This window comes from Tachysurus fulvidraco, chromosome 8, assembly GCF_022655615.1.
Source record: "Tachysurus fulvidraco isolate hzauxx_2018 chromosome 8, HZAU_PFXX_2.0, whole genome shotgun sequence".
NCBI lineage: Eukaryota > Metazoa > Chordata > Actinopteri > Siluriformes > Bagridae > Tachysurus > Tachysurus fulvidraco.
Genome location: NC_062525.1, coordinates 19857563 through 19865455, shown reverse-complemented (window position 1 = coordinate 19865455; position 7893 = coordinate 19857563). Strand labels below are relative to the sequence as shown.

Sequence of the window (7893 nt, the reverse complement as noted above, 5' to 3'; positions counted from 1 at the left end):
TCAGAAAGATTTTTCTACATTTTTTAAATTCTGAACAGAAACAATATTTTAGTGTCTCCTGTCTCCTGTGTCCCACAACACTCCTCTTTAGTCAGAAACCAGCTAAAGTGAAAGGCAATAATGTTTAATACAATTCTTTATGTATTAGAGACTACACTGAAACTGAGAGTAGAAATAAAACCAAACACATGGATAATTATTTTCAGTACCTGAGCTTAGTTCTACTTTACAGCGTGATATCCGACCGACTTGCCGGTTGTAAATTTGCGTTAAGACCGACTTTTTTTTTTTTTTACTCTTCAAACAACTAATACAAAAGCAGTAAAATTGGGGAGACCGATTATAGTTGTAACACTACCAATTCCACGAATCAAGGATAACATAGGAGTCATGTGACAGTTTCAGTCTCATCAGGCTTCCTTTACGATCCCACATGGAGGTTTTCCAGTCTGTGCTGCTAACTCCTGAAGCTACAGCAGAAAATCTAAGAAAGTAAAAAAAAAAACAAGATAATATTTTGTTTAGTACTTCTACCGTTGTAGATAATGTTGTACGAGTTATATCAGGTCAAACTCTAGTTTCTCTAGTAAAGAATCGTGTATCAACCTCCTGCCAATTTCAAAGCACCATGCTAATACAGCTAGCTAAACAATGGGTGACAGTGGTGGGGTAGGTTGTAACATGTGTTTTAAAAGTGTTACAATCATCCCCTTATATACAACTAAGAACATTTTTGTGATCATTTTACAGAATGCCTAGAACTTGAGAAAAACAGATCGTGGAGTCGATGCCAGTCTTTTAAAAAGAGCAGCAGAGGAAGGTAGGAAAGTAAAGTCTGTTAGGGCAGAGGCAAAATCCCATGGAATCTGCCATGTAACCTTGAACAGATATTGGCAGAAATATAAAGAACTGAAAGATCAGGGATCGAGGGACCTTCCTTGTGTAGGATACTACAGTCCTCACCAGGTCTTCACCAGGGAGAAGGAGGAGACTTTGTCACAGTATATAAGCCAGGCAGCCGATATATACTATGGGCTAACTCCACATGAGGTGAGCATGATGGATAAGCGTCTTGAGAACAGTGTAGAAAAGGCAAGATTCAAGACCTCTTAATGTGTATTAGACCTTTCATGCAAACTCAATTTAATGTTTGTGAATGATGAATAAAAAGTTAAATAAATACCAACACATACATTTAGACAATTTCTAAAAAATGTGTGTCCCTACTCAGACATCATGTTATGATTTCTTTTAGGTCAGAAAGTTTGCCTATCAACTCGTGGTGGAATTCAACATACAGTGCAGCATCCACAAACCTGGGATGAGAAGAAAATGGCGGGGCCTGATTGTTTTGGCATGTTTATGTATCGGAACCCCAGACTTTCAGTGACTAGCCTTTCAAGAGCTACCAGTTTTAATCATGCTAATGTGGAACTCTTCTTCAGTCGACTGGGGGAGGTGATTGATAAAAATGGGTTTGATGGCAGTGACATATGGAATGTCGACGAAACCCTTAGTTTTTGTGCATTTTGTCTACCTGTTACAACTTACCCCAGTATGTGTTACAACCTACCCCAGTAGTGGGATAGGTTGAAACAAAGGACCACCTTGTATTTGTCATCATCTCACAAAGTCTGTAACATAGTTGAATAAATTTAAATTGTTGCCATTTGTAGTAGACAAATGTGGGTACTTTGCCTAAATGTTTCAGACGTGTAGCCTAAAAAAAAGGTAGTTTTAGGTGCTGAAGAAAAAAGTGTTACAACCATACCCGGTCTCCCCTAATATTAACGGGTTCTGGCACCATAATACATCTAAAAAATTCATTAAAACAGCTCGACACCGATTTAATTTTGCACGAAGTTCTGGAAAAACTGTGTCCAGCATCAACATGAGGTTTGCAACGATGCGCCCGAAGGGACGGGTTGAAGACCCAGTCCGTGACGTCACGATATGCTAATTTATTTAAAGTCATACCTACGTAATCACCATCACCAAAATTGTACTGTTTTTTTACATTGAAACTTGAAAAAAATATATAGACCTACCTACCGACTCTTTTTTTTTTTTTTACTGTTACTGCAAACCAAAATATTTTTAAGGATGGCCTGGATATTCTTTTTTTTTTTTTTTTTTTGTAACCAGACATACAGGAAGTGATTACTTCTGTGCAAGACGTTAGGCCTGTTTAGGTTCTTGAAATCACTTTAATAATGTTATTAAACAGTTAAGGACATTTTAAACAAAGTAGGAAAAACTTAGCTTGAGCAATTTTAGTTGATTTTATTAAAACTATTTTCGTTTTATTTTCGTTTTCATTCTCTGTAGAGATTCTAATCCCTGATTCTAACCAAACAATAATTAACTTTATTAAGGCAGGGGAACAGGTTCCTAATCACTAAATTATGTCAATGTGATTGAATTGTTGAAACCAGATTATTAACTCAAAGCTATTGTGACCTTACAGCAGGATTTATTTAAAGAACCCTCTGTAATATTTATCCCGTTACACTATGATTTATTAATCCCAGGAAACGAGGTGATGTGTTTTGGGGCCACAGGGGTTTATTTCCCAGAAGTCTTTAATAAGTAAACAGCACAACAGTGTCATAAACATATACAGTACACATTGTTAACAAGATTATTATAAATCACACACTCTGAGTTGCCATTTCTGCACATTTAGGTTCCTCTAGAAAGAAGGTGTTTTTAAAAGTGCATTGAGCTGTTGTGAATTCCTACGTAGTACGCTGTCGCTCACTCAGACTTCGAGCTGAGGGATCAGGCCTACATAAACACTTTGCATCTCCTCCTTGCTGTTCAGCTCATACATCTCCAGGATTTCACTGAGCTGCTCATCAGGGAGGAGAAAACAGCATTCCTGCTGTATTCCTGTGGATCAGACATGTGCCCGGTGTCTGAAAGCAGCACATAGTGAACCTGCTCCCAAGGGTGAGTGTCAATACACTTGACTCAGACCCTCCTGACCGTTCCTCCAGTACGAGATTGAACTGAATTGAAAGCAGACTAAAAGGCATAGTTCCAGTGATAGCTCTGAGTTAAGTTAAGCTGATTTTGTTGCTTAAAAAAGATTATTTGGTCATGACTTTAGATTTTATACACATACAGTAATCTGAGAAATGTAGTGGCGTTAAAACTGAAGGGAAAGTTTGATTAACTTCTCACTTGACTAAATTAAGAAGTTGAAGAGCAGCAATCTCACTGGACAGCTACTGTATAAATACATAATGGTGAACCTCTTGTATTATAGCAGTCTGTTTTTGCTGATTCATGATGGAAGCTGATGCTGTTGTTGTTCAAGGATCTTTAATATTATCTCACAGTCTGCTTTAGAAAACCTCCAATCCTCCACCTCCAATCCCGCGCCAAGGTCAGAGGGTCGGGCTGGTGACAAAGATCTGTCCATTGTTGTGCATTGAGTCCAAGAAGTTGGCGCCATGCTACATTGGCCCGTTCAAGATCCTGCGGCTGAATAATCCCATGGTTTACCACCTGCAACTCCCCCAGACCATGAGGATCAACCCTACATTCCATGTTGCTAGACTGAAACCTGTCCTCTGTAGCTCTCTAGCGCCCCCTGTTGACCAAGCCCCACCCCCATCTCGTCGATGGAGCCCCGGCCTTTACGTGCCAGAGTACAGCGGTAATACTTATCAGAGCGTGTAGCACTCTGAGAGGTAACATATATACCACAGGAGTTAGGAAAAGAGTTTCCGATTGAGTTCCAGCGTGGTTATATGTATCAGAGCGCATAGCATCTGATTTTCTGATTTTTTGATATTCTGATTGTCTGATTTTCTATCTACTACTCGAGTTCTAACATTAAAGCTTAGACAATTCCTAAATACACAAGGTCAAGTACTGTACATTATTTTATTTAATTATATATATATACAGTATATCAGAGGGTGAGGTGGGTGTGGGAGGGTTCACAGAGATACACGTGATTCGAAAGATGAAAGATAAAGGTGTTTTCTTCACAGAATTGGAGACTGCTCTGAATTTTTTTTACTTTTATTTGTTGGTGTTAGTTTATATCTGTGACGGTAATGTAAATATTTTTTTTTTGCTAAAATGGAGTCAAAATGCAGCATTTTTTGTTTGCTTTTGGAAAACTTCAGATCAACCTAATGTGTTTTTTTGGACAAATGATTCTAAAATGTAATTATTTGGAGACCGTAACACACGGCATATGTGGTGTTAACCAAATACAGCTTTTTAGATCTAAATCAAATCTAAATCCTATTGAGATTCTGTGGAGTGCTTTGTAACAGACTGTGCATGCACGAAACCCCTCAAACATTACACAAAGAAAGAATACTAAAAGGTCATTTTGCAGCATAAAAATGACCATGGGCTTTATTACGTTTTCTTTTAAAAGAGATTGCTGTAAAAACTCTTCAAGACAAACACATGTTTGTTACTATACTGGAATATGGACCTAGTCCAATTGCCCACTTTTTGCAGGTTATGTTACTTTGAATTTATGTATTAAATAAAATTTTCCCCAGCACTGAGGGTTATTTAAAGTTTATATACAGTTTAGAATGCATACATATTGAAATTTCATTTCATTTTAAGTATTTTTAAAATATTTTCATATAATCAGATTAATCATGTGATAATTCAGATTCAGTTGTGTATGCGTGTGCTGAGTTTGTATACAATAAACCATATTAGCTTCAATAACATAATTACAAACAAAATTATAATTATTATTAGCTTAAAAACTGAACCTTTGCAAGCAAAAGTTCTATATTTTCTAGAATTATTCTCTGTCTTCCAGTTAATTTGGCTGTGTTAGTGTTTCCACTCTTGGCACTGATTTATATATTCGATCATGTCCATCATGTAATACTTACCTATTTTACATTATTTATTTCTGCCAAACAAACATTAGATTACATTTAATTCAATATAAATTCATAAGCATATGATTATATTGAGTCACAGAAATGAGGTTAATTAAACATAAATGCACTTACTGTAGATAACACAATGATATTACACAACAATTAATAATGCATTACACAATCTAAAACCAATTCTTAAACATTTTTACAATCCTTGTGTGTTGGCCATGAAAAAAAAAGTAGAAATTGTATGCATGCTATATTCAGACTTAAACTGTTAAGTAAAACAGAAGCTAGAGCCAGACATCATATTGAATATACAATTTGAGTGAATGAGAGTGTGTGTGTGCCCTGTGATGGGTTGGCACTCCGTCCAGGGTGTATCCTGCCTCGATGCCCGATGACGCCTGAGATAGGCACAGGCTCCCCGTGACCTGAGAAGTTCGGATAAGCGGTAGAAAATGAATGAATGAATGAATGAATATTGGAGAAACAAACATGAAAGCAAGAGTTTCACATTTAAGCATCACACTAAGGATTGTAAAAATAAATAAATGTATAAATAAACTAATACAAAAATTCAATATAAAAATATAACATTACAGGCATCTAAAAAAAAAAACAACAACTTTGAGGTGATAAAACCAGTGAATTCAGAGTTATGGGGAAAATGACACCTTTCTTCCATATTTTTATGTAATTAGCAGGCATTTTTATATAAGAGTAATTAGCAGGCAGGTTACGAATGAAATCCACAACATTATTTCATCATCAGTGAGGTGTGACTAAGTTTATTAAAGCAGAACTTTGGTCAGTTTGGTGTTCTGGAGCACTCGGGTGTGTGTCTACATCATACCAAGGAGAAAAGGACAACAGCCAGAAGTCAGGATTCACCATTCTACAGTCAGAAGGACTGTTTACATGTAATACAGATGCTCTGTATGTTTCATTAGTGAGTGTCTCAGCAAATTCAGTCCAATGTCAGACTGTTTAATGTTCAGTTATATAAATAAAACCCCAAAAGCAACATCATGTCACCTATAGAGCTCTTTAAGCAGATTAAACCAAGTGTGAAGCGTGGTGGTAGAGGGGTGATGGTTTGGGTTTGTTGAGACAGACGATGTCCACTTTATTACTAGAATATTCCTGAGACAAATGTGAGACCAATAAGAAAATGTATCACTCTGTCTATTCTTATTAATATAGGGAGAAACAACTGAACATATCATAAGGCGGCTAAATATATAAATTATGGATCAAATTTTTATTGTTATATACACAATTACTGTAGGTTTCTTCCTTACCAATTTAAGGGAGTTTTTCCTTGCCACTGCTGCCTGAGTCACATCAGACTTGCTCATTGGGGATAAATAAATACTTACATACATACATACATACATACATACATACATACATACATTCATACACATTGTGAACTATATATATCTCAATTTTTTACTATATTACAGTTTTTTTGGATTGCTTACACACTAAAATTAAAAGTGGTACACTATTAGCAAAACCTTACACTCAAGAGGCAAAACATCAGCCCACGAGGAGGACGAGGAGGACTAGGAGGACGAGGAGGAGGAGGAGGAGGAAGAAGAAGAAGAAGAAGAAGAAGAGATGGAGGCCATGCTGGAGGAGGAATCAACAGAGGAAGAGGAAGAGATGGAGGCCATGCTGGAGGAGGAGGAGGAGGAGGAGGAGGAGGAGGAATCAACAGAGGAAGAGATGGAGGCCATGCTGGAGGTAGAGGTAGAGGAAGAGGAAGAGGAAGAGGAAGAGGAAGACAAAAAGGTGCTCAAAGAGGACCGAATCTGACAAATGTAGTTGTGTGTAGTGTTTTGAAAACATGGGCCCTGTTTTGAAAATCGTGCTTAAGCAATCCAAAAAAACTGTAATTCTTTTTTCTCCTTATGTTCAACTTCTGTTCTATGTTTATGGTCTATAAAGCTGCTTTGAGATGACTTGAACTTGAATTGAATTGAATGTATGTCTGGTTAAAAAAAGGAAATGAATATCCATTACAGCATTTTTTTATTGTTGTATTTGTTTTTTTTTGTTGTTGTTTGATTTTAAGGTTGATCCATGTAGAAAGTGTTTTCTGTGAGCAAAACATATCACGCTGTAAAATAGAACTAAGCTCAGGTACTGAAAATAATTATCCATGTGTTTGGTTTTATTTCCCCCTCCTTGAACCGCCACCTTATTGTGGTGGAGGGGTTTGCATGCCTGAATGATCCTAGGAGCTATGTTGTCTGGGTCTTTCTGCCCCTGGTAGGGTCTCCCAAGGCAAACAGGTCCTAGGTGACAGGCCAGACAAAGAGCGGTTCAAAAACCCTTTATGAAGAAAATTATAACAAGGTCCGTGACGTCGCCCGGTATGGCGCAACTGGGCCCCACCCTGGAGCCAGGCCCGGGGTTGGGGCTCGCATGCGAGCGCCTGGTGGCTGGGTCTTACCCCACGGGGCCCGGCCGGGTTCAGCCCGAAGGAGCGACGTGGGGCCGATGTCCTGTGGGCCCACCACCAGCAGGAGAAACCGTAAGGGGCCGGTGCAATGTGGTTTGGGTGGCAGTCGAAGGCGGGAGCCTCGGCGACCCAATCTCCGGACACGGAATCTGACTCTAGGGACATGGAATGTCACCTCGCTGGGGGGGAAGGAGCCTGAGCTGGTGCGGGAGGTTGAGAGATACCAACTAGGGATAGTTGGGCTCGCCTCCACGCACAGCTTGGGCTCTGGAACCCAACTCCTCGAGAGAGGCTGGACTCTCTACTACTCTGGAGTTGCCCGCGGTGAGAGGCGGCGGGCTGGTGTGGGCTTGCTCATAGCCCCCCAGCTCAGCAGCCATGTGTTGGAGTTCACCCCGGTGAACGAGAGGGTCGTTTCCCTGCGCCTTCGGGTCGGGGAGAGGTCTCTCACTGTTATTTGTGCTTATGGGCCAAATGGCAGTGTAGAGTACCCGACCTTCTTGGCGTCTCTGGGAGGGGTGCTAGAAAGTGCCCCGACTGGGGACT

At 39.3% G+C, this 7893-nt stretch overlaps 1 long non-coding RNA gene across 1 annotated transcript; it reads left to right on the top strand.

Annotated features, from left to right (window-relative positions):
• Nucleotides 1-506: 506 nt before the first annotated feature.
• LOC113662217 lies at nt 507-4424 on the top strand. Its single transcript, XR_007143637.1, has 3 exons — nt 507-1050; nt 1256-2952; nt 3345-4424. It is a non-coding gene; the product is annotated as an uncharacterized LOC113662217 (long non-coding RNA).
• The last annotated feature ends 3469 nt before the right edge of the window (nt 4425-7893 follow it).